Raw genomic sequence first — 25018 nt, forward strand, 5'->3', positions numbered from 1 at the left:
CGCACATACGTTAAAGGCAACAAAAAGATCAACATGCGACCGTATGTTACAAAATTTAGCGTGCCATTATAAGTAGTCGACATTTGTAAAAATGGAGTCTAGAGAAAGTTTTTCAATGTCACAGTTCCTAGTCGTCCTGAAGTGTATGATTTAGTTAGTAAATTTGTTGTTTTGATAAGGAAAGAATCTACTCAAGTCTGTGCTAATGTACCACCACCACCATCGTTGTTGCTGATGGTGCTACTGCTTCTATGCCTGTTTTTTTTTTTTTTAAGATGGGACATGACAATAGCATATCAATCGGAAAAACAACTGAATGTCACATAGGATGGCAGGCCTGTTGCTATGGTAACAGTAGTTGAGTTGGCAAAGTTACAGTTCCCACGTGGCGAATGTTTAATAGCTCTCTTGGCGACATTTATTGTGCACACAATGTTACATTTAATAGGTTTTCTCTTCGATTCTCTGTCGATTTTTGCATTATTTTTTTTTATCTTTTTGTCAATTGCCAATTAATGTTTTAACGTCGGCCATCTAACGTCAGTTGTTAGCTTCCATCAGCTGACAGAATGGTAGTCAATATTGACAACATAGCACAATAGTACCAAGCTTGGGCGCTTAATTGTATGTCCCATCTTAAAAAAAAACAGGTATACTCAAGGTGTTTTTATTTAAGCCTGTGTCATTGTCATGATTTTTCTTGTTACATATACAGAGCCTGCTTCGCTGCCTTCATGTTCTGCATTGCCTCCTGTCCCTCCTGCTGCCACTTCTGACAATCTTCTAGAGGAGATGAGGCAACTGGGTCTTATAAGGGTGAGAGTTAGGAATAATTCCTCATGTTCCCTTGTCCTGTATTGAGAGGAAGGAAGTTAACCAAGGCGAATGGACCTGGTAGTGAGGAAAACTTTAATAATTTTTAGATGTACCAAGTAATATTAAATCATTATCAAAGGTCGTGATGTCGAAACGAAAATTCCTATTTGATATTATTATACAGCCATGCTGTGTTCTCCTAAATTCTTTTATCATTAAATTCATATGAAGAATGAAAATAAGGGGTGACACCTGACACCTATGTTATTAGTTTTCGAATGTGACATTTTATTATCAGTTCTTACTGAAACCAATTTTATATTAGAGAGATTCTATACAGGGCATTCATAAAAAAAAGGAAAGCATGCACGCTCTCTCTATCTCTATATCTCAATCTCTCTATATCTTTCTCTCTCTCTCTCCCTCTCTCTCTCTCTCTCCCTCCCTCTCTCTCTCCCTCCCTCCCTCTCTCTCTCTCTCTCCCTCCCTCCCTCTCTCTCTCTCTCTCCCTCCCTCTCTCTCTGTCCCTCTCTCTCTCTTTCTATATATATATATATATGCCTATGAAACGTGCATTTCCAGAACGTTGCAAGTGCCAATTTGTAAAATTTACAGTAGGAACAAAAAATTGTTTTATATAAGAAATTATTATGTATTTATTTTCTCAAAATTACTGCATGAATAGTGTTTATAATAACAAAGTTTTAAACCAATTATAAAGTTGCAGGTCAAACAATAAGTGAAAATATTTGTTTGGAAATTGAGTTTGTTCCAAAGTGTTGTATGTTCTAACACTATTGGAAGTCAAAATGTTGAAAATACCATCCACACTTGCATTGTAGTTTTTATTTGAACAACTTTCATTCAGTTTAGGCAGTTTCTGGAAATGTTCAAGTATCTTTTAATTGAACTGTAGTCGATTCCTTTTTAATCATTAATATAGATTCAACATGTTTCAAATCAAACTTTGTATCTTTTGTACAAACTTTTCATAACACAACTTTCATTTCTGACAAACGTCATCATTCATTTACTACTTACTCATCAGGATATCTTCCAAAAATCGTTTACCTTCTTCTGAAACATATGGCAGCTTGTTCCTTATATCTGTCGTCTTATTTTCAGGAAGTCCATGTTTTGTTTTGGATTCTACTAATGAAAAGTTTTTTAATGTACTCATGGATACTCCTGGTTTCAGTATTGAAAGCGGTTTTTCCCACATTTGCAATTCACTATGACTTTTGACAACAGCAACTTGACCAAAAGTTTCAGCATTCAGCATTATTTTTTAAACTTGAAATTTTCAATTTTTTTTGTATCAAGTGTTTGATGAGCTAATTCTTTGAAATCAGTAAACCTCTCTTGAATCATTACAGAAAATGGTTGTTTGACTCTTTCTTGTGTAATTATACGCACGAGATCCGTGAGTGTCTCTGCCTTACATTTGCGTTTTCGCTTCTCTATGTGGCCAAAGTCACGGTCACAACTCAAGAATGTGTGGTCTCTTACTGAAAATTTATGAATAATTTCCTTAAATTTACCATTTGCCAGAAGAGTTAAATACACTGCAAACAATACCTGATTTTTGTTCTGGCCTGCACAGTTATCAATCCATAAAATCAGCTTTTTCTTATCTGTTGTAAGTGTACTCAAATACTTGTGGAGACAATGGGCTACCTCCAGGGATCCTCTACCCCCTACAGTTTCCAACCAGAGGCACATTGTTCCCATGCCTATAACTTCGTCATATATACCAAGGTTGCAACCAGCAATCTGCCTCGAATAGTACATTTCTGAGTGTGTCAGACTTGGAAGATACATCTGCTGTTGCATATCAAATGAAATCACAATGGTATGTTCGGACAACTTCGCATTTTCTGTATCAGCAGACATGGCGTTTGAGGCTGCTTCAGCTTGTCTGTGGTGGAACTCTCTTGTAACAGAAGCTTCGTTATTACCTGTTTTCATTTGCATAGTAAGGCGATCACAAGTTGAACATGTGTCTACTAGTGGTCGAGCAAAGAAAATATTAAATTGCGATAAGAAAATTTCATTGTACCACTGACGACTAACTGGAGGCTTCATGTTGCCATGACAATACTTTTCCAAAAATGAGCGATACATCCTGCTTACATTCAAGTCTGGGGATAAAAACATCTTCTGTGGATTCTTACTTCGAGAGTAATGACTATCACATGTAGGGAAAGACTTTATATGTTCCATGATCTTCTCTCTCCATCCTTGATTTCTAAGAGTTGTGTGAGCTCCACCCCTTTTATCTTTACAGTCCATTTCGCCTCTTACAATTTTTTCCCCTATTAGTTGAACTCTTTTTGCAGTAATACCAAATGTATTGCAAAATGTTTTAAGATAGACTCTTACCTCACTTCCCGAAGAAGAAGATAGTAATGAAAAGAGTACTGCCTTCTACTTTCACCTGGATGCTCATATTTACCATGTCTTTTCCGTTTGATTGCCTGGGGATGAATGAGTCGGAACAAATAAGCCTGCTGCTTGGAGTATTCTCCCATTTCTTGGAACTGCCTAAACTGTTCTTTTTGATATTCTAGTCGAAGGCTGCTGCATGATAGTTTACATTTACAATTGACCTATAATACAGTGAAATAGAATAAACGTATAAATGTGCCACATATTGTGCTTAATAATAATAATAATAATAATAATAATAATAATGATAATAATGATAATATTTCATAAAGCACTGTTTAATTTAGAATTCCAAACTGATTGTTAACTTAGTAAATACATAACTTCAAATACAGGATAAAGTAAAATAAAGCTATGAAAATATTCGTAACTCCAGGTTCATATTTTTGACATGCCTTTTTGATTAAGAAAGTGAATGTGAGAAGTATATTGTTTCTTACCTGAACTGGTTCCTGTCGTTTTGGAACAACTTTTTTGCTTTTTGGGGAAATGTATTCTCTCGCAGTATTTTCTAAGTGTTTTGTTTGATTTTTTTTCTCCATTTATCTTCATTCCGTTTTCTTTTTCTGGAATTTTGTGGATTTATATTCATGGTTGTAATAATCATCACACCACAGTAACAAATATATTCAAACCATTATCAACTCGCAATGAAACACAGGATACAGAGGTCGCACTTATAGCATATCCACATGTACAGTACATACAACGTTGTGACTTGCACAACCTGAAAGTGCACTACTTTATTACTTGGAGCAGCACTTTCTTCCTAACCTTTCGAAATATTGCCAAACAGGGCACCTACAACTGATATATGTGAAAAATTGATTCTCCCGGTTTCAGCACTTACAACGTTATGGAAATGCACCCTATATCTGTCTGTCTATCTATCTATCTATCTATCTATCTATCTATCTATCTATCTATCTATCTATCTATCTATCTATCTATCTATCTATCTATCTATCTATCTATCTATCTATCTATCTATCTATCTATCTATCTATCTATCTATCTATCTATCTATCTATCTATCTATCTATCTATCTATCTATCTATCTATCTATCTATCTATCTATCTATCTATCTATCTATCTATCTATCTATCTATCTATCTATCTATCTATCTATCTACCTACCTACCTACCTACCTACCTATCTATCTATCCAGTCCTGTCTGCCCGCCTTCCTATCTCTGTCTGTCTGCCTACCCACCTATCTATCTATCTATCTATCTATCTATCTATCTATCTATCTATCTATCTATCTATCTATCTATCTATCTATCTATCTATCTATCTATCTATCTATCTATCTATCTATCTATCTATCTATCTATCTATCTATCTATCTATCTATCTACCTATCATATACACTTTCTATTCTACAAATCTATTTAATTTAATTTAAAGGAATAACATGTTAATATAGATATTTGGTGGGAGAGTTTAAGATCAGTGTATCTTAGGTTTCACTCACTCTCTTACCCACCTTTCAAATTTTATATCTGACACCTCACTTAATTTTGAAGGACTATTCAATTGTATCTTATTCATTTTTTTCATATTTTTTGTTTTATTTTATCACGGCAACCTCTTTCCAATCAACACTAATTTTCTTTAGGATCCCAATAAGTTATTCCAATTCACTCTTGCCAGGTATCATTTCCAGGTACACAAATACTAGATACAAGAAATTAAATAATTGAATTGTTACGAAATATACCATCAGCACTTATTACTTGTTTCACTGTAAGTAGCACAGATTAACTATAATGATCAGATGATGTGATCTCTGTTGCAGACGAGAACTGGACCTGTGGAAAACAAGTTCAATATCATCCCAGGTATGTTGTATATAATTTTTAGCAGAGATTTTGTGATTTGTGGTGTAGAAAGCATCTTCAGAGTAGGTTTACTTGACTACTCCTGTTTTCTGGTTATGTCTACCTCTGACTATTCCATGCAATCTTTATGAATAGGGACACAGAATAGATCACTTAATGGATTTAAATCCCAGAACTGTTAATATCTTGGGTACAGTAAGTTTTATTAGAAGGGAACGGATTTCTAAGTGTTAAAAAAGAGTGATTTAGAACTTTATAAAATTCAGTTTAGAGCTTTTAGGCTTTATATAAAATTAAGAATAATAATTTTATTAAATATTCCATTTTAGGTGGAATTATGCACAAAGAACAGAACTGATGCTGACAATGCTACTGAACTGAAGACTCAAATTCTATCAGAGAAAGAGTCTGATTGCTGATTGATTAGTTTGATTTAACATAACGGGGGTAGATTGACGCGAAAATTAATTTGTAAGCTCTCGTGTAACAGGAACAAGCTACCACCCTTTCAGTTACAATGGATTTTTCCAAACGAACTTCGGTTCCAGAAATTAGATAAAATCTTCTTTCTTTCACTTCTGAGATCAATATGGAACAATTTTTTTTTTTTTACATTGTAAATAACATTTTTGTAGTTTTTTTAGCAATTTTCGCAACTTTAACACAAATTTTTTGTTGTAAATATACGTAAAATACTATAAAGGCGCTTTTTAGACATAAACATAGTTTTTAGATATTCATAGGAGTTTATGGTTAATTTAGGCATTTTAGGTCCTTCGGAATTTTAATAGGGGGATCCTGTATACATGAAACATAGAGATATCTGAATAACATGGTTAGGATGTAGCAAGCAAAATAGGTACAGAACTAGAAATCCGTTACCTATTAATTAGTAATAGTGGTAGATTGTGCTAGTGGTAGCTGTAGTAGGAAATTGTCTCAAAATGTTTTTTCTGTGTTAATAATGGAGTGGGACTTGTTATTGGATGGTGATTAGCAATAGTGATCCAAGCGTCAAAATTGCTAACAGAGATAATTGATGGATTGTAAACCTTTACATAATAAAACCTGTGGTCCACACCTGTGGAGTAACGGTCAGCGCGTCTGGCTGCAAAACCAGGTGGCCCGGGTTCGAATCCCGGTCGGGGCAAGTTACCTGGTTGAGGTTTTTTCCGGGGTTTTCCCTCAACCCAATATGAGCAAATGCTGGGTAACTTTCGGTGCTGGACCCCGGACTCATTTCACCGGCATTATCACTTTCATATCATTCAGACGCTAAATAACCTAGATGTTGATACAGCGTCGTAAAATAACCCAATAAAATAAAAAAAATAAAATAAAACCTGTGTAAAAGCTATTTTTTTCCAAAACTGGTGGAAAATAAGTAATAATGTACACTTTACTAGACACTTGTTAATTCTCACAAATATTAAAGTCTTACACTGCGTTTTGTTAAAAAATGCTTCTTGGATCATTATTACTTAATTATAAAACTATTATTCTAATGTATCGAATATGAATGAGGTCTCGCCCACCTCATTGCATATTACATGACTAGTGTGAACTAGTCAGTTTGTTTTATTACCATTAAGTACGAGAAAAATTCGTACCGGCACCGGGAATCGAACCCAGAACCTCTCAGCTGTGCGCGCTGAGTGGTCTTAACCAACTGAGCCATGCCGGCACACGATCCACGACGCCGGCCAAACTCCTCTCGTAGTATTATTATGTTTAGCAACAATGAATCATCCACTAAATTAGGAACAATTTTATGCAGATAGTACAATTATAACTTATAACAAACACGTAAATATAACATGATCAAGTTTTTTCAGCAGTATTAATTTGACATCACAAATACAATAGAGAGAGAAGTAATAATATGTAACCTTTCTTAAGTCCAGTGTCCTATTTCGAAAACTAATCAGCTTTTTGGTACTGAGGTCTACACCATTAAACCCTTTGATATCATCGATGATTTGTTCATCTGCAACAAGGCAATGATAAAAATACTTGGCATCACCGAGAATTAAGTGCAACATAGATATTAGATCTTCAAGCTTCTGTTTTTTTTTTTTTTTTTTTTTTTTGAGATCAAAGTTGTTCAAAGAGCTCATAAAAATTTGAGTTAAAAGGCCTTTCTCGCTGTTTCTTCTAGATATTCACAGTGATATAGTCCTCATCATTATGATCTGTTTTATGTATAATTTAAATGGATCTTTTTAACATTATTTCGCTAATTTCATCCAATTAATTTTGTTTTCTGTGGTGTCAACCTTACAGTTAATAATTCAGTTCTCTATTTTAGAACATCCAACAAAATCCATTAGTATTACAACAAGAGGATTTTTTTTCCTACACGTCCTCGTCACATTAATGTAGTCTCTTTGTATTGTATTGTATTTATTTACATTCCTTATCAGTTACATTTCGACACTAGTGTGATTTGTATCTTTGAATTTTATTTACCTTTCCTCTGCAGCTGCATTTCTTGCAAGTTCCATTATTCATATATTGTTCGAGATTAACAGAATGTTCACATACCAAGACTATTAAACAGTTTCAATTACTGTCAAAGATGGCATTTGGATCACTATTGCAAAACAGATGGATTACGTTTACTAAAATGGAAGTATGAGATATGGTGATGGCTTGTTGTTAGCTAATAGCACATTGTAGCAGGTTTCTTGTATCATTTTTGCTAGAATAGGCCTGTCTGCAAGCACTGAAGTGATAATCTCAATTTTTGAGTTTTGGTGCTTGGATCACTATTGCTAATCGTCATCCAATTTCAATTGTTTTCCTCAAAATCATGAATGTATCAATTTAAGTGTAAAATATGTGGTTTCTTCGGGATCTAAGATTATTGTCAATAAAGAAGTGAAGCATTGAAATGTAAATTCTAAAGTAATGCATGTTCATAAAGATACTATTAGTAATATCTATGCCACAAATGCATACTCGTCCCAAAAATAAATCTAGTGGAACGAAATTATTTGCAGCTTGAAACTGAGAGATCTTATAACATAAAGAAAGAAAATGTCCTAAAGAGAGAAATTCCATGTTGACTTTTTTTGTTTAAAGATGTCAGTCATGATGACATAAAAAGATTTCCATACAAAATTATAACCAACGTCTTTCATCCTACTGTGAAACAATAAAAATAAATTATTTTAACAAATCCTAGAGCAGTAGCGGCTGGTGGTCAAAATAATGAGTGTGCTACTATCTCTATATCGGCCTACTGTACACACTTATATGTATTCATTTTAATTTGAGACTCGCCTAGTGACGAAATATGAAGTCCATAAGACGTTCCTTCCTACTGCAGTACTTGTCAATTACCCTGGAGTTAAACCCCTCCATCTTGGACATCATACTCTTTTCTATTGACAGTATTGCAAGAGCAGTGAGGCGATCCTGGGACATAGTGTTCCTTATAAACGTTTTTATGCGTTTAAAGAAAGAAAAACATCTTTCTGGCTCAGCAGTGGTTATTGGTGTTGTAACCAAAATATTTAACAACTTCGTTACTTCACAGAATGGATCCTGTGAATTGTTGGAGGCTATGTATTGTAACAATTGAACAGCTCCATCTATATTTCGGAAGTCAGGTCTTCCGTATAGAACTACAAGTTGTGTCTTTAACACTTTTGTTCAGTACAGTATAGCTGTTGACAGCAACTTCAAGTACGCATTCTGGAAAATTATGCGAAAAATTGTCAAAAAATTTGCTGTTTAACAATTTTGTTGCGTCTAGGTAGGTTAAAGACTGAAACGATAAGTAGTTTCCTGAATTATACTGTCACATAATTCCTTGGCTTCAATTTTCTGGACTGACTGATTCAGGAGGAACCTCAAAAACCAGATAGATGGCAGCAGCGGTCGGACACTTGAATTACCAAACACATTGTACATAGTTCCGAGTTCTTCCACAAACAAGCTTTCTTTCGTTACGCTTTACTTTTGTAATCTCCAAGCTGTGTTGTGCTGAAGCTGACTACAGCACTTCCCCGCGTAAAAATAGCCAATCAGAGCAGTGATTTCAGCTTCGCACATGCGCATTAGTTGTCTACATTCTCATGTAGAGTTTTGAGTAGCACAGCGTACCGCCTGAGGCACCAAAGAGCAAAGTGCGAAGACTAAACACTCTGTAACGAGTCATGAACATAACCACTGGAAATTGTCAAATGGCAGATCAAGTACTATGGTATTATAAATACATTATTTGAGCAAAAATTATCATTATGCTGTAGCACTGTAGCACATAAGGACGGGCCGCCCCTGTCCTAGAGTAATATTCAAGAGCCACAAAAAGCTACAGATATAATGTTCAGATTATTGGCAGGCCAGGAATTTACAACACAACGAATTGTATTTTGTGCATTTCAAATGAAGTAAATCTGGACCATCTCAACAGATGCACAGCCATATTCATGCATGGTATGGTCTCTAAAAGATATTTGAGTACGAGAAAAAAAGTGAATGCTTTATTCTGAAATATTTGTACATTAGAACAACATTATTCCAAAATATCAAGAAAGTTATTTAACACCATGCTCTCGTCTTCCATCAGCCTTGATACTAAGATTTTGGCTCTTGATGATGTCCTTTTATGTGTTTTGCAAATTTATGATAAGTCTATTTACATATTTACTGCTTCCGAGGGGCTGTATTTAAATTATTCACGCATTAACTTTATATGAATTTCATAGACCACTTAGTTGATCAGAGACTATCCAGAGCGTACCACAGGCAGCATGTCCACATTACACACTCATAATGAATGAATATGATTATGTAGAATTATTGTATGTCACAAAGGAACCGGAGTGCCCAGAAAAAACCCCTGTGACGCCTTGACCACTGGCCTGGCTAACACAAATCTATCAATTAAGTTGGAATGGGGTTTGAAACCTCCTCCTTGCTTAGAAGACCAATTGGTTAACACTGAGCCACCGTGGTGGTTTCTTATACAAAAACAAGTCATAAACTCGAGAATGCAAAGGAAAATGATAATTCTGTTGATACTAGGTGCTGTGGAAATGAAAAAAAAGTTGAAAATCTTGCAAACTAGGCAATTCATTTGCAACCCAGACCTTAGCAAGTGGCATCTTTATACAGTGTGTTTGCTTCAATTGATTGTAATTTTACAAATGTATGGATAGAAAATTTTTTCTCTCTTCTGAAATCTGCAATAATTTGCAGACTATACAGAAGAAAGATATATATACAGTATATATATTTTTTTATTGGGTTATTTTATGACGCTGTATCAACACCTAGGTTATTTTGCATCTGAATGTTATGAAGGTGATGTTGCCGGTGAAATGAGTCTGGGGTCCAGCACCGAAAGTTACCCAGCATTTTCTCGTATTGGGTTGAGGGAAAACCCCGGAAAAAACCTCAACCAGGTAACTTGCCCCGACCAGGAATCGAACCCGGGCCACCTGGTTTCGCGGCCAGACGTGCTAACCGTTACTCCACAGGTGTGGATGCTAAGATATATGGAAACATTTTTAATAAGAGGGAGAACAAATGACATTTTCATCTACACTGATTTGATTTTTCTCACAGTCCTATGGTGTAGGCCTAATAATCATGAAGAAGACCTGAAACATATTCTTTTACAGTGTGTCCACTCACATGGAAAACTGGTACAGTAAATGTTGGGGTTATGTTAAATGACAGGAAAACCGGGAAATGTCAGGGAATTGAGGAAAAATGTGCTAATTTATTCTTATGCCAAATAAAATGGAATATATGCCTATAACTGAAACAAAAGTAATTTTACTATATTATATTCTGTACTCTTGGCAATGATCTTGCCCTCTCCTCCTAATAAAAGATGTAGGTCATCCCATATTATTTGCAGATGAAACAAGTATAGTAATTACAGCCAGTAACTCCAACACATTCCAATCTTCAATAGAGGCAATTCTTCTCAAAATAAGTGATTGGTTCTCAGCCAATAAATTAGTATTAAATTGTAACAAAACTAACCTAATTCAATTTATATCCTGTCTAAATTCAACCTCTCAAATTTCAAGCGCAGTAATTAACAATAGATCCCTAATAGAAACAACAACAACCAAATTTCTTGGCTTACAAATAGATAATATCTTAAATTGGAAAAATCACTTTAAAGAAATTACCCCTGAACTAAATTCAGCATGTTTTGCTGTTATACCTATGCAAGAGAGGGTAAATATCAATACCTCGAAAATAATATACTTTGCATACTTCCACTTGGTAATGAGTTTTGGAATAATATGCTGGGGAAAATTCCATAGATAGTAACAATATATCCCTACTACAAGAAAGAGTAATTAGAATAATAGTGGGTGCCAAATCTATGCAATCGTGTAGGACTATTTAAAAAAAAAACTACAAATAATGTCAATGGCTTGTCAGTATATTTCTGTATTAATAATCTTCCTTGTATCTAATCGTGAAAATTTTGTAACTGATTCAACAGTTCTTAGCATAAATACGTGTCAAAAGAGAGGACTTTCTATTCCATCGTCAAGTTTATCATGGTATCAAAAAGGAGTGTGTTATATGGCAGTAGGCCTAAACATTTTTAATAGCCTCCCTATGGATATAAAAAATGAAAGTCAAAACATAAGATTATTTAGGGCCAAATTAAAGTAGTATATACCTAATTTCTCACGTTTTCTATTCTGTAGGTGAATTCGTGACATTCAGTAATGCTTCATGAATATTTCTGTTTGTATTAAGTTTTGATACTAAAACTTTGCGTTGTACCAGTAGGCTACCTAGTCTAAATTGTAAAATTCTTCTGTATGTATTTCAACTAGACTATAGTACTATTAAGATTTTTTTGTTTGACATATTGCATATTCTAGATGTAGAAATAGCAATAAAATGAGCATCTAGCCTCTGACCTGTCGTTTCGTTCCTCGTAATTGTTCAGTATCTTTCAGCTACCAGCATAACACTCCGCTCCTCCTACCCCACATTCATCACGTCACGTCATCTGTTCTGCTCGCGAAAAGTGATGCAAGTTAGCGCAGTATTATGTTAAAATCAGGACATTAGTATATTTTGTATTTGCTCACTAAATTAACATCAACATTTAAAGTTACATTTCAGTGTATGTTATGTGCTTGTTAATTTAACATTAAAATTCATCACGTCAGGTCACTGTTGTACTCGTAAAAAACGTAGGGAGTTAGCAAAGTATTATGTTAAAATGAGAGCATTAGTATTTGTATTTGCTGGCTTATTTAACATTGAAATTTGAAGTTGTATTTCAGTGTGTTTCATGTGATAAGCAATTTATTTAACATAGAAATTTAGGAAGACTGTGAAGCAAGTTCATGGACTCAATGCACAAGTTCCTTCCTTGAAGGGAGAGCCAGAGCAGTGATTTCAGTGTTCTTTGTGCCCAGTATAGACTTTTGAAGTTCCATAATGTAAAAGAGTACAATGCTGTCTGTAGAAAACTGTTCTTTACAAGGAATGTGGTTTTAACTCAAGTAGTGACAGGCAGGAAATAGCTTCTCATTTTAAACTAGTACACGACATTGACGCGAAAAAGAGATATTACATTTTTCCAGTTATAAAGATTTTCTCTGTTGGAAAAATGAAACCGAGCAAAATGTTAATCTATATTTGTTATTGGTCGCCCAAAAAGAGGTACTAATCCAAAAACGGTGTACTATTTTTCATGTCACTGTTATGGACCTTTTATATCTAAGAGTAAAAGTCTCGGACACCTTAAAATGCAAGGCAGTAATAAAATGAATGGTTTCTGTCCAGCGGGACTGAAGATATTCGAAGATAAAACAGATGGATGCTGTGAAGTTATGCATATCAAGATTCATTAGAACACAGTAGTGATCTGGGACACCTTTTCTTGACCCCACAAAATAGCTGCTAAAGTTCCATTTAATGCAATTCTCGACGAACTACGAAGTTATATCTGTAGCAATTTAAATAGAGTACAGATTTCAATTAGAAAAGACTTGCATAATATAGAAACTGCATTCAGTCTGGGATCAAGTGAAAAACTGCATAAAGATGATGAAATTAGTGTCCGTGCATGGGTACAGGAAATGAAAAACAATCACAATCCTTGTCTTGTTTCATAAACAACAAGTTGCATCTAGTGAATTCCCTTTCCTAAAATATGATGACGTTATATTAATTGTGATGAATGGGGTCAAAAAGAAATGCTTCAAAGATTTGGGAAGAATATAATTTGTATTGATGCAACCTATGGCCTCAACAACTACAATTTCGAGCTTTTCACACTACTGGTAGTTGATGGCCTTCATCAAGGATTTCTTGCGCCTTATGTTCAGCAACAGGAGTGATGAATCAGTGGTGTCACTTTTCTATCAAACTATTAAAGATAAGGTAGGAAACAACACCAAATGTTTTCGTGAGTGATATGGCTGAGTCTTTCTATAATGGCTGGAAAAAAGTTACGGAAGAACCTTGCAAATGTTCGTTTTGTATGTGGCATGTAATTAAGGAATGGCGACAAAACCTAAACGAGAAAGTACAGGGTGGCACACGAAATGTCATACCAATGAATTATCTTATTAAAATTTTAATATTGTAGTTTCGATGTTTCTAACTGCGCTAGTGGATGCCAAAATTCATGGAAAATCCGATAATCCGATAGGTAGCATCACAATTCGGATGTAACCATAGCTACGAGCACAAACATCAATTTGTGAAAAGGTGGACAACTGGCTGTTGAACACAAGGTGAAAGTTGTTCTTGTTTTTTGCTGAAACGAAACTTTTCATGTTCACTTTAATACAAGTTGGGTTCCTAGCAAGCAGACAATTTACAGATTGTCCAATCAGTTTGAAACTAACGGTTGTGTGTTGGTAAAAAAGCAGCCTCGATGTGCTAGTGTCCGTACGCCTGAAAATATCAAAGCAGTTTGCATGGCTTTGACTTGGAAGTCTAAATCAAAATCAACAAGGAAGGCTTCTGCCGAGTTGGGAATCGGTTGTCAGTCAGTGCAAAGGATCATGCATTCAGATCTTCAATTGTATCCCTACAAAATTACCGTTCTGCATAAACTTACAGAGAGAGATAAGGAGCGAAGGCTACAATTTGCGTTGTGAGCAATGGAAGAAGAGGCTGTGCTCCACAACACATGGTTTACAGATGAGGCCTACTTTCATGTGAACAGTGTTGTGAATAAACAAAACGTTCAATTCTGGGTGAGGGAATCTCCTCGCATACTGCATGAAAAAGAAATGTTCGGGGCAAAAGTTTCTGTATGGGCCGCAATTTCGAGCCACGGAATCATTGGTCCAATTTTCTTCGATGAAACTGTCAACCTAGTTTGATACTAAACTGTGTTGGAAAGCAGTTTTATCCCCCATCTCGTGGCAAAAGATCTCCCTATAGAAAAACAGTGGTTCATGCAGTATGGAGCCCGTCCACACACTGCAAACACCGCTCTGGATTACCTGCACGAGATGTTTGATCTTCGTATGATGTCACATCAGTTTCCTGAACAACATAGGTGCTGGGTAACTTTCGGTGCTGGACTCCGGACTCATTTCACCGCCATTATCACCTTCAGATCATTCAGACGCTAAATAACCTAGATGTTGATACAGCGTCGTAAAATAACCCAACGAAAAAAAAAAAAACAACATAGGCGCGACAAAATGTGGCCGCCAGACATTAATCTGTGCTATTTCTTTTCATGGGGATTTCTAAAAGAGAAATTCTACCAAGGAGGCCAGAAAATGTGGTGCACCTCAGGGCCCTTCTAGTGGAGTTGTGCCATGTGCTATTTGAAGACCTCTGTCGAAAAGTGGTGACGAATGTAAGGGTTCGTTTGCAAGAGGTTGTGAGGTAAAACGGCGGTCATATGGAACATGTTCTGCATTAGAGATAAAATTGCAAATCCTAATTATTATTTCTGTATATTTTTGTAAAGCTTTAATACAAATCAATACGTGTTATGTGTAAAATAAATGGTATGACAATGCTGAGAAGAGTGCCAAGATAAATGAATATCTAATAGCTTTTCTAGAAGAAACAAATATTGATGCCTTTACAAGAATGCTAACACCATTCTAGATGAAATGTTTACAGATGCAGAAACTAAAAATGTGGCATGTATTTTTTAAATCATTATGTCCCTCATATCACAGCATGGGTATTCTGTCAGAGACTATGGGCTCAGATTAATACGAACATGCATTTAGAATCTGTCGATAAAACATTGAAGTACTTTTACTTGTCTGGGTAAAGAGTGAGGTGCCTACATAAAGCTAAACATGCAATGTTCCGCTTTGTGAGGGTCAAGTTGTTCGATAGAATCATCACCTTGGAAAAGGAAAAAGTCACTTCCAAACTGAAACACCTGAGGTTTAGACACAAAAGAAGTCCAAATGGGAATCATTTGCCTGGATAAGTGCTCCGACCTTCTCATCTAATTTTCATGCATCATCATCATCATCATTGGCACTACAGCCCTTGGTGGGCCTGGGCCTCCCTTAGTAATTGTCGCCATCTGTCTCTATCTTGTGTAGCAGCCTTCCAATTCTTGCACCCCAACTTTCTGGCATCCTCTTCCACTCCATCAATCCACCGCAAGTGCGGTCGACCTCGTCCTCTCTGACCTCCCGGATTTGTTATTACAATTTTTTTGCAAGGTTCACTTGGGTCCATGCGTATTACATGTCCTGCCCACCTCAATCTGCTTGTTTTAACTGTATTGATTATATTTGGCTCTCCTAGAAGTCTATATAATTCATAGTTGCATCTCCTCCTCCAGAGGCCTACCTCAAATGTTGGGCCATAGATCCCTCGCAGAATCTTTCTTTCGAAAATCTCCAACCTTTTTTCATCATTTTTGGAGACTGACCACGTTTCTGCCGCATATGTCAAAACTGGTCTCACCAATGTTTTGTAAAGAATAATTTTTACTTTCCTGGATAGAGCATGCAAACTGAAGTGATATTTCAAACCGAAATATGCTCTGTTTGCTTTCATTAATCGAGTAGAGATTTCTTTGGACATGTTATTATCGCTAGTGACCACTGATCCTAAATATGTAAAGTTGTCAACTTTCTCAAAATTATAATCTGATATCTGCAGGCTGTCTATCTTGTCAACTATCTTTCCATTATCTGCCAACATATATTTTGTTTTCCTCTCGTTGATAGTGAGGCCTATTTCTTTTCCAGCCTGTTCCAAGGAAAGGAACACTTCCTTTACATATTTCATGGATCTGCCAATAATGACAATGTCATCAATTTTCATGCACTCTCTGCAAATACGCCATCATAGTTTCTGATCTCTTCAGCTGCTTGCAGAATACGCTGGTAAAGGTCTTCTTCAGTAGGTGTTTCACCCATGTACACTTTACTTTTCATATCATCCCATAAATAAAAGTATATTGGGTTTACATCAGGCAATCTAGCAGGCCAATGTATGGGCCAAAAACGGCCAATCCAGTGGTTTGGAAATTTCCAGTGTGCACTGCATGTGTGCACCATCATGAAGAGATCATTTACGTCTTCATCCAACAGATCGGATAAATTATACTTAAAGAAACACATATCTACTGCCTGTTGTTCGAGGTAGAAGGATGAATGGTCCAATAAGAAAATCTCCTATTATACCATATACCAGCCTAGACATAAATTGAGAATCTCTGTTGAAAAAGTGTTTGTTGTATCATAGGATTCTCGAATGCATAAGTGTGCTATTGTGAAAGTTCGTAATTCCCTGTTGCGTGAAACAGACTTCATCGATCACAAGGAATATTGCTTAGGAAATCTGGGTCCTGCATATACTGATTATGCAGCCACTCACAAAATACCACACGTGAGAAAAATCTACAGTAAAATACACTGAATGCGTTTATGTGATATGGTCGCAGTAATTGTTCTTTAAAAGTTCGTAAAACAGTCCAATGTGATGCACCAACTTCACCACCGATGTCATGACTGCTACATCCTGGATTTTGCTCCACCAAATTCAACATCTCGTCTTCCTTATTTACAATTTCATCAGGTCTAGTATTACCAAGATTTCAACACTGGTATTACACTTCCTGTGTCACAAATGTGCTGACACACTGCAATAACTATTCATGCATTGGGAACAGTCCTAACTGGAAATCGTACTTCATACAGTCACCGATTTTCATGACTTATAAATACAATGCGATCCTCTCTAATGAGAATCATGTAAAAATATTCCTGCTCTGTAAATGTAGGCATTCTTAAAATAAATGCATTCAGTTACACTACAAACAAAACTGCACTTACGGGAATATAAGACAAATTCTTCCTCTCGAACTTCGACACATGTACTGACTGTTTGCTTCTGTACTTTTGACTATGGAGTAATGATTGCAGGACTGCTGTCTTGCCTGTAGTCGGGGAGGGGTAGATGTTGCCAACTTTTGCTATTGGTATTGCGAAAGTGTCAAATCTTGTATTCAGTTTGCACTGAAACTATAACCGTATATTGTAAAACTGCAAAGGAACATTTTCATTCAATTGTCTAAGTAAAAATTAGAACTGTATGACAAATATTTATCGAGTAGGGCAGAATTTAAAGTTTAGGAAGAACTTATTTTTGATGAAAGTATTCAGAAATGTTATTTGAACTTTTTTTTTTTGTATTTCACTCAAGGAATATGCTGTTCAAATTTGCGCACTTATATTACTTCCACCCAAGGTCGGTCAGTCATTTTCTGACATACTTCTATAGGGGTTGTGTTTTCAGGGAACTTGATTGGTAGTTTCAAATCCATTTTGCTCTCTGCGATGCTGTTATTTTGATGAAAGTAGCTGCAGCTTGTTTCTTTATTTCCATTGAGATGGAGGACTTCTTCATATATAATTGCATGGCAGCAGTTATTGTAGTTTTGACCGCTCCAGATATGAGGCAGAGGACTTCGTTCTGAGTTCTTTCAAGGATATCAAAGTTTCTTCGCGTGGTAGAGATCAAGATTTCACGTCTATTTTTGATGATAGGTTTCACATACGTGTTAAATGTCCTTTGTAGGATGTTTTGAGTACATCCCCATTTGGCTTCAGCGAATTCTTAATAATTGATCAGTTTTTCTGCTTTTTATTTAGTTGCCTATACATGGTCTGCAAACTAAATTTGTTGACGCCTAGGTCTTTAGTGTTGGTGCTCCTCTCAAGCATGTTATTTTTATCTTTAAATTGAAATCTGGATTTTTATTACATAAAGAGAACTAGTATACAGTTTTTTATTTGTTGACTACCATATTGTTCTCAACAGTCCATGCTTGAAGAGACTCCTAAGCTTTGTTCATACTGTCCTCATGTTTTTGTCTCTTATTTTGGCCATTTTTTGCATTGATCCATGATACAATATCTGCAAATATGCTTACATTTATATCTTCAATGTCTTTCAGGACTTTAACTTAACTAGATCGTTGATATAGATGCTGAAAAATGTACAACTGCTGACTGCTGCTCCCTGTGGCAGATCTACTTTGCTGTGATTATAACCAGACTCCACCTCAATCCAACGTGTTTTCACCCATCTCTGCGCCAGGAACCTCTTAATAAAACGTAGCATGTTTACATTAACACATTGATCCAAATACCCCTCAGTTGACTTTATCAGCATTCTGCTGGGTACAGTAAGATAGGGTAACCAGACTTTTTTTTAATGGGATTGTCCCTGTTTTCAGAAATTCCGTTGTCTCGACAAAACCTTGACAGGATGCTTATTGTCCCTTGATTATAGACTTTGGTCCCATTTTGTCCCTTTTTTTCTTAAATTCATAGCATAATTTAATTATTGTATGTTCGGACATGTGGATCTGTTATATTTTGAGATTGAAATAGTAATAGTAATTTATTCACCATAAAGATCTTCACAAATCATTGCTTTGTCAATCTTATTTCTAAGTCTTAATCTAGTTTCTGATTATACTATAGATATATTTATGAATTTGTAGCTTTGTTATTGCAGGATATCTGCTGACATGATTTAAGAAGAACTGTATCTAAGATAGTATAAAATAATAATAATAATAATAATAATAATAATAATGTGAACAGCAATAACGACCTATATGCCTTCACAATTACACATTAGCAGGCACTTTCATGCAAGATCTAAAGACATAAATTCCTCTACAGTATATGGCATATGATGCAGCAGCAACCTATTGACCATGCTTTTAAACTTCTTTTGTTTACTACTTATTATGGAGCTTGGAATTTTATTATACATATTTATGCCTCTATGTAAAATACTTTTAAGACTTGTGGTAATTCTATGAGTGGACAGATGGATATGACTTGATGTTCTTGTTTGATACATGTGGTACTCTGAATTCAATTTGAATTTTGCTTTGTTTTTATGAATGAAAGACACTGTTTCTAGAATGTATATTATAAACATCCATACTACGATTATTATCCCACCTTCGTGAAAGCACTCTCTTTGCGATAAGTTGAAAATATTGCAAACGAGCATTAGCACTGCTACATCAAGTGCTAACAAGCAAGGAAAATAGAATAGAAGGTAGTGGCCACGAGAAATAGCCTCTACTGCTCGTGACATCATCTGCCGTCAAGGCTGGTACTTTTAACTTGCTCGCGTAACCAAAACAATCATGTTGTAGTGCTTAAAGAAAATAGAATAAGCATTATCTTAAGCTATGAAAAGCAATGCAGTAAAGATATTTCTGACATCTGATTCCTTGGAGAAATTTTATAATTTGTCCCTCATGATACCAGCAGAAGCACGTTGGTAGATCTTGATATGTTAAAGCAGATGGAAACAAATTGTACGTTTGTTTGTTGGTTTGATAATTCAGTGTTTCTTAACCCATTATATCCCAGAGAAATTTTTTTTCGATTTTTTTTGTGAAAACTCTCAGATTATCATTATATGCCAAATAAGAATATAAAATATAAAAGAATTCGAAATAGTGTTATTTACGTCCTTTTATTCTATGTTTGATATATCAAACGCTGGGCGTTGGTGTATAGCAATGTTATTTGGAAGGTTCTATACAAAATTATGTGGGATGTGACAGGGTAAATAACTGTTTTGGGTTATGGGGATGTTTGGAAAGGTTTCAAGCATATGTAAAATCACTGGGATAAGTGGAACCCATAGTTTTCTATGGGGAAAGTGGAACCTAACGAATGACAGTGCCAGAGAATCATATATGAAAATGAAATTTAGTGCATATAAATTTCAATTTACTTTTTGAGTTCATTATTACCTAATAGTTTCACCAGGCTTTAATAGTTTTAACGTAACAGCTATAGGTTCCACTTTTCCCAAGTTTCCACTTACCCCATTGTACCTTATGTAAAATAATTTACACTGAATTTTGCAAGAAACTATATTATTATTTCCATAAATCATAATGGAATAAATTGTAACATAAACAGTCAGAAATTGTGAACACTTATTTCAAATTATCCATAAATACAAAAGTAATCCACATTATCCTACTTGGTGTGGAATTTTAGAAAGCAGTCTTTTGGGTGCAAGGCAACTTTACATTTGATGCAGTTGTATTTTGCACTTTTCTTGCATAATCCACAGCGCCTTTGATTGTCCTGAAATTGCACCAAATGACTTTTTCCATCATACCGCAATTCAGTTGGTATCAGTGATGGTTTCTTCGGCAAAACAGACGTCCTTGGGGAGCTCAACTTTGGAGTTGAAAGTGTTACCAATGTTATCCTCCTTATGAATTCCAACAAAGGATACCCTGGAACATTTTTCCTGTACAGTAACCACATGTTTACTACCGCCCCATTCAAACAGAACCTGAAAAATGGCCACCACCATTTTTTGACCTGATTCGAATTCGATACTATCCTCTGTGTTGATCGAACAAATCAACATCCCCCCATATACTTGTTGTAGTGTTTGATGATTATCGGTTGAGTAACAGCAACACATTTCTTTTCACTTGATTCCATCGTTGACAAGTTCCATAAGCAAGTGTCTCATTTTCATCTTGAACATTAGTGCCCATAGTCACTTGATTGTTAGCTCGCCATTTGATGAGCATTACTTTCTTGTCTTTTGATTGAAGGGTGTGAGTTGCACCTCTTGACCGTTTTCCTAGGTCTTTTAACGGTGCATTTCCAGTCCTATCAGCTCGAATTGTTCCTGTTACATTTACGTTATGTTGTAACATTGTGTTGAGGAGTTCTAAAGAATTGAAATAATTGTCAATGAAGACAAAACTGTTAACAGGAATAAATCCAATACAAATACTTTCAACAACTGACGACCCCAATGATTCACCTTGAATCCTATCCTTTTTCCCTGTATAAGGACAAAATTGAAGAAGATACCCTTCACGTGTGGCTAAACACCAGAACTTGAAGCCGAACCGTACTGGTTTGCCGCGAAAGAATTGCTTCATTGAGTGACGGCCATAATACGGCTCCATAGCTTCATCCAGAGAATACTTCGAGCCAAGAGGTTGAGCAGATTCTTGAAATTTGTTGTTCAGGTAGTCAATGAGGGGGCCTTACTTTGAATACCCTATCTGTTTGATCTATTTCAGAATTGTCACTGAAGTGAAGAAATCTATGAATTATGTCAAATCGATTTCTTGTCATTGCATTTGAAATCAATAAGTTGTGTGAATCATCTCGTGTTTCCCAGAATAACCGCCGGTATGGTTCCTTCACATAACCGGAAACTAAAAGAATTGCAAAATATGTGTATAGTTCTTCAATGGACAAATGTATAATGCATCCTTTCTGGGCTGCATATAATACAGTCTGCCGACATATCATTCCCATAATTTCTAAGTCGAATACCATTTTGAACAACTAATCGGGAGACTTATCAAAATTCAAATCAAAAATATGATCATTAGGGGAGGGTGGTAGAGAAATTAAATTAGTTTTATGAAGATTTCTTTCAATCCATTCAGTTGTATATTTAGCTTTCTTGGGTACAGATTTGTTTACTTTCTTCGGTATAGACTTGTTTACATTTTCAGAATTTGAAGAAGGATAAACATTCAGATGAGATGAAGTAGTAGAGTTCGATGGTAATGCTCTATGAGACGCGACTGTTCTTAAATTTTCTGATCGTTTCTCAACCCTAGGTTCATTCACTTTTGATTCAAAATTTATATCCTCTCTCTGTTTGAAATGGTCCCTCTGTCTAACTATCCTCATCTCATCTTCTTGAAGTAAAATTGCACTGCCCAGATCCATAAAAGTAGTTTTTTCATCGTCGTCGCTGCCACCATCATCCCGATCACTGTCGCCGCCATCAGCAGGAGGGTTAAGTACTACCTCTATTTCGTCAGCAGCATATATACTTGCACATATTTCAGGATCATCTGCATCTAACACCTCATCTAGCCATTTTATCGATTGTTCTGTATCTTTCCTGTAAGATGGATAAAAGTTCACATAAATGCCCAGCGTTTGATATATCAAACATCAAAGTTTACGTAGTCCTCCAGTCCATATTATTCAAATTATTATGAAAAACTATAATAGTACTGAAAGGATACACATTTGCCAACACGATAAAATAATTAATTAAAATCGAGCATTCAAAACCAACTATTCATAAAATAAAAATCCAACTTACGTGTTATCCATCTTCCATGCAGACTGGTACTGGAATTTCAACACTCGCAACGACTGCCAAATTAATATATTTAAGTTTTCCATTGTTACCAATATAGAGGTTGATGATTTATAAGCCAATTGGTGTACCAACAATCACAATAATAACAAAAATGCAAATATACAACAATCAAACATCATAAGCTGCATCGTGTTTGATATATCAAACGGTGGGATAATGAGTGCAATAGGGATTAATTTATAAAAATGTTTGCGGTTGTGCATCAGCAACATGTAAAACAGAGGAAAAAATTGTGATGATACGAACGTAATTTATCATAGACTTATTCTTATAGATAGTTTAAGTAACTTCTTTTCAGTATTACTTTGCCAAGCTTGTAGTGCAGTTGTACAGTATTTCTTAGCGAGTGTAAAAAGGATTAGTTTATAAAAATTCCTTGCATTTATGCAATAGCATCATGTAAAAACAGGAGAAAAATTGTGGTGATAAAACATAATTTACCATTGATATCTAAAGGCACAGGCTGTTCGAGAAAGGTGGATATAGTTGCGTAAGAGAGCAGATACTTTTCGACCTGAAATATCGTATAGTTCCATCATTTCAATAATTATGATTGCAATCTTAAAGCAGAACTGTTAGGGTTACCATAGAAACTGAAACTAAAGAATTCGGCCGAACCTCATTTATTGTTACCTAGTAACACACAGTGTGATATTCAAAAGGACGAACACGATGCAAGGTTTTATTTAAGCAATTCGGAAAAACTCTTATGTGAAGTTTTGAAGCCAGGTACGTCAAATACATGTAGTGAAAGTGAAAATGCCGAAGACAAAATAAATAAAAAATTATTAAAATTCAAGCAGTGAACGATAAACTGCAAAAAGAACTACAAGTAGCAAATGACAAAAAATTGCAATTGGAACAAAAAATTTCAGAACTTGAGAAATAACTTTCAAAATCTAAATAATTTCTCGTTTGATTATGAACAACTCTTTTCAACGTAAAACCACAACTTGTGTCTCATGTTAAATTTTGGAACACTAATGATATTGCAGTAGTTTGACACTTCGCGCAATTTCGTAAAGACGTTCAGAATATGTAAGGAATATTGTAAATTACCCCTTTCCCAGTGCATGTTCTTTACGTAAACATCTTTTCGACAACCGAGTGTCAGCCAGGCTCAATTAAAATGGAGAAAAATATGGTGTTGTATTACGACAAAATGAAAATAGGCAGTGATATTATTATTATTATTATTATTATTATTATTATTATTATTATTATTATTATTATTATTATTATTTTGTTATGGGTTATGGCCCAATAAGTGACTGTTTCTATGGGCTATACAATAAAATTATGGTCAGGTTATACTTGTTCGTAGTTTGATGGGGAAATGGAAGCAGCCAATTAATTATATGTTTGATTGCACTATTACACCTTCATTATTAGAAAAAAATAATAATCTCTGTACGAGCCTCTGGTTTTAAAGTATGTGCATTCGTCAGTGACATGGGCCCTCAAAATCACAATCTACGGAAAGACTTGGGAATTAATGTACTGTAAGTCATACACATCTTTCAAATGCTGTTACATCTGGGAGCAGAATCTGAGGTTTGTGCAGTGGCGGCTCGTGAACTTGATTGGGGGAGCTGCAGTAGATTTTGGTACATACAAATTTCACTTCTTGATATCATTACTAATAAGTATAGGACGAAAATAAATGCACTACATATCGAAAAATCAAAACTTCCTAACTTAGTTGGGAGATATCTGTGGCATCATTTGCCATAATCGCTAAAAAAAAACCTAATACCATCGATTTCAGTCTGAATTTCAAATCGGCAGACACTCAACATGCAATCTACCAGTTGATCCTGAATTGTTTTAGAATTACCTTTAAACAGTGGCATGTTCCAAATGATTTTTGAGAGACTCGTCTAGATTACTCACGAAATACACCAGAGTTCTTCGAATCGTTTTTTCATCATGTCCCCTAAGGGGAAGTTCATATTGGCCACAAAATTTGATACAATCAATATTTCTTAAAATAATTTCACGATTTTTTTTCACTTCTTCGTTATGTTTGAGAATGTTTGCTCTGTTCACGCTTCACTTAATTGCGTAGCAATATTAGTTTTTCTAACTTAGCCAATGAAACAACATTTTTCAGGGGAGACTGCGAAGATTCGTGATTTTTAATTTTTAGGGGCAAATATCCTAAATCTGTTGCACCACTCCTAGTCAATCCAGGATCACCACCGAAGAAGAGGCAAGGAAAACAAAATACAGTATTTTTTTTTTGTTCAC

Source organism: Periplaneta americana, chromosome 7 (genome assembly GCF_040183065.1).
Source record: "Periplaneta americana isolate PAMFEO1 chromosome 7, P.americana_PAMFEO1_priV1, whole genome shotgun sequence".
NCBI lineage: Eukaryota > Metazoa > Arthropoda > Insecta > Blattodea > Blattidae > Periplaneta > Periplaneta americana.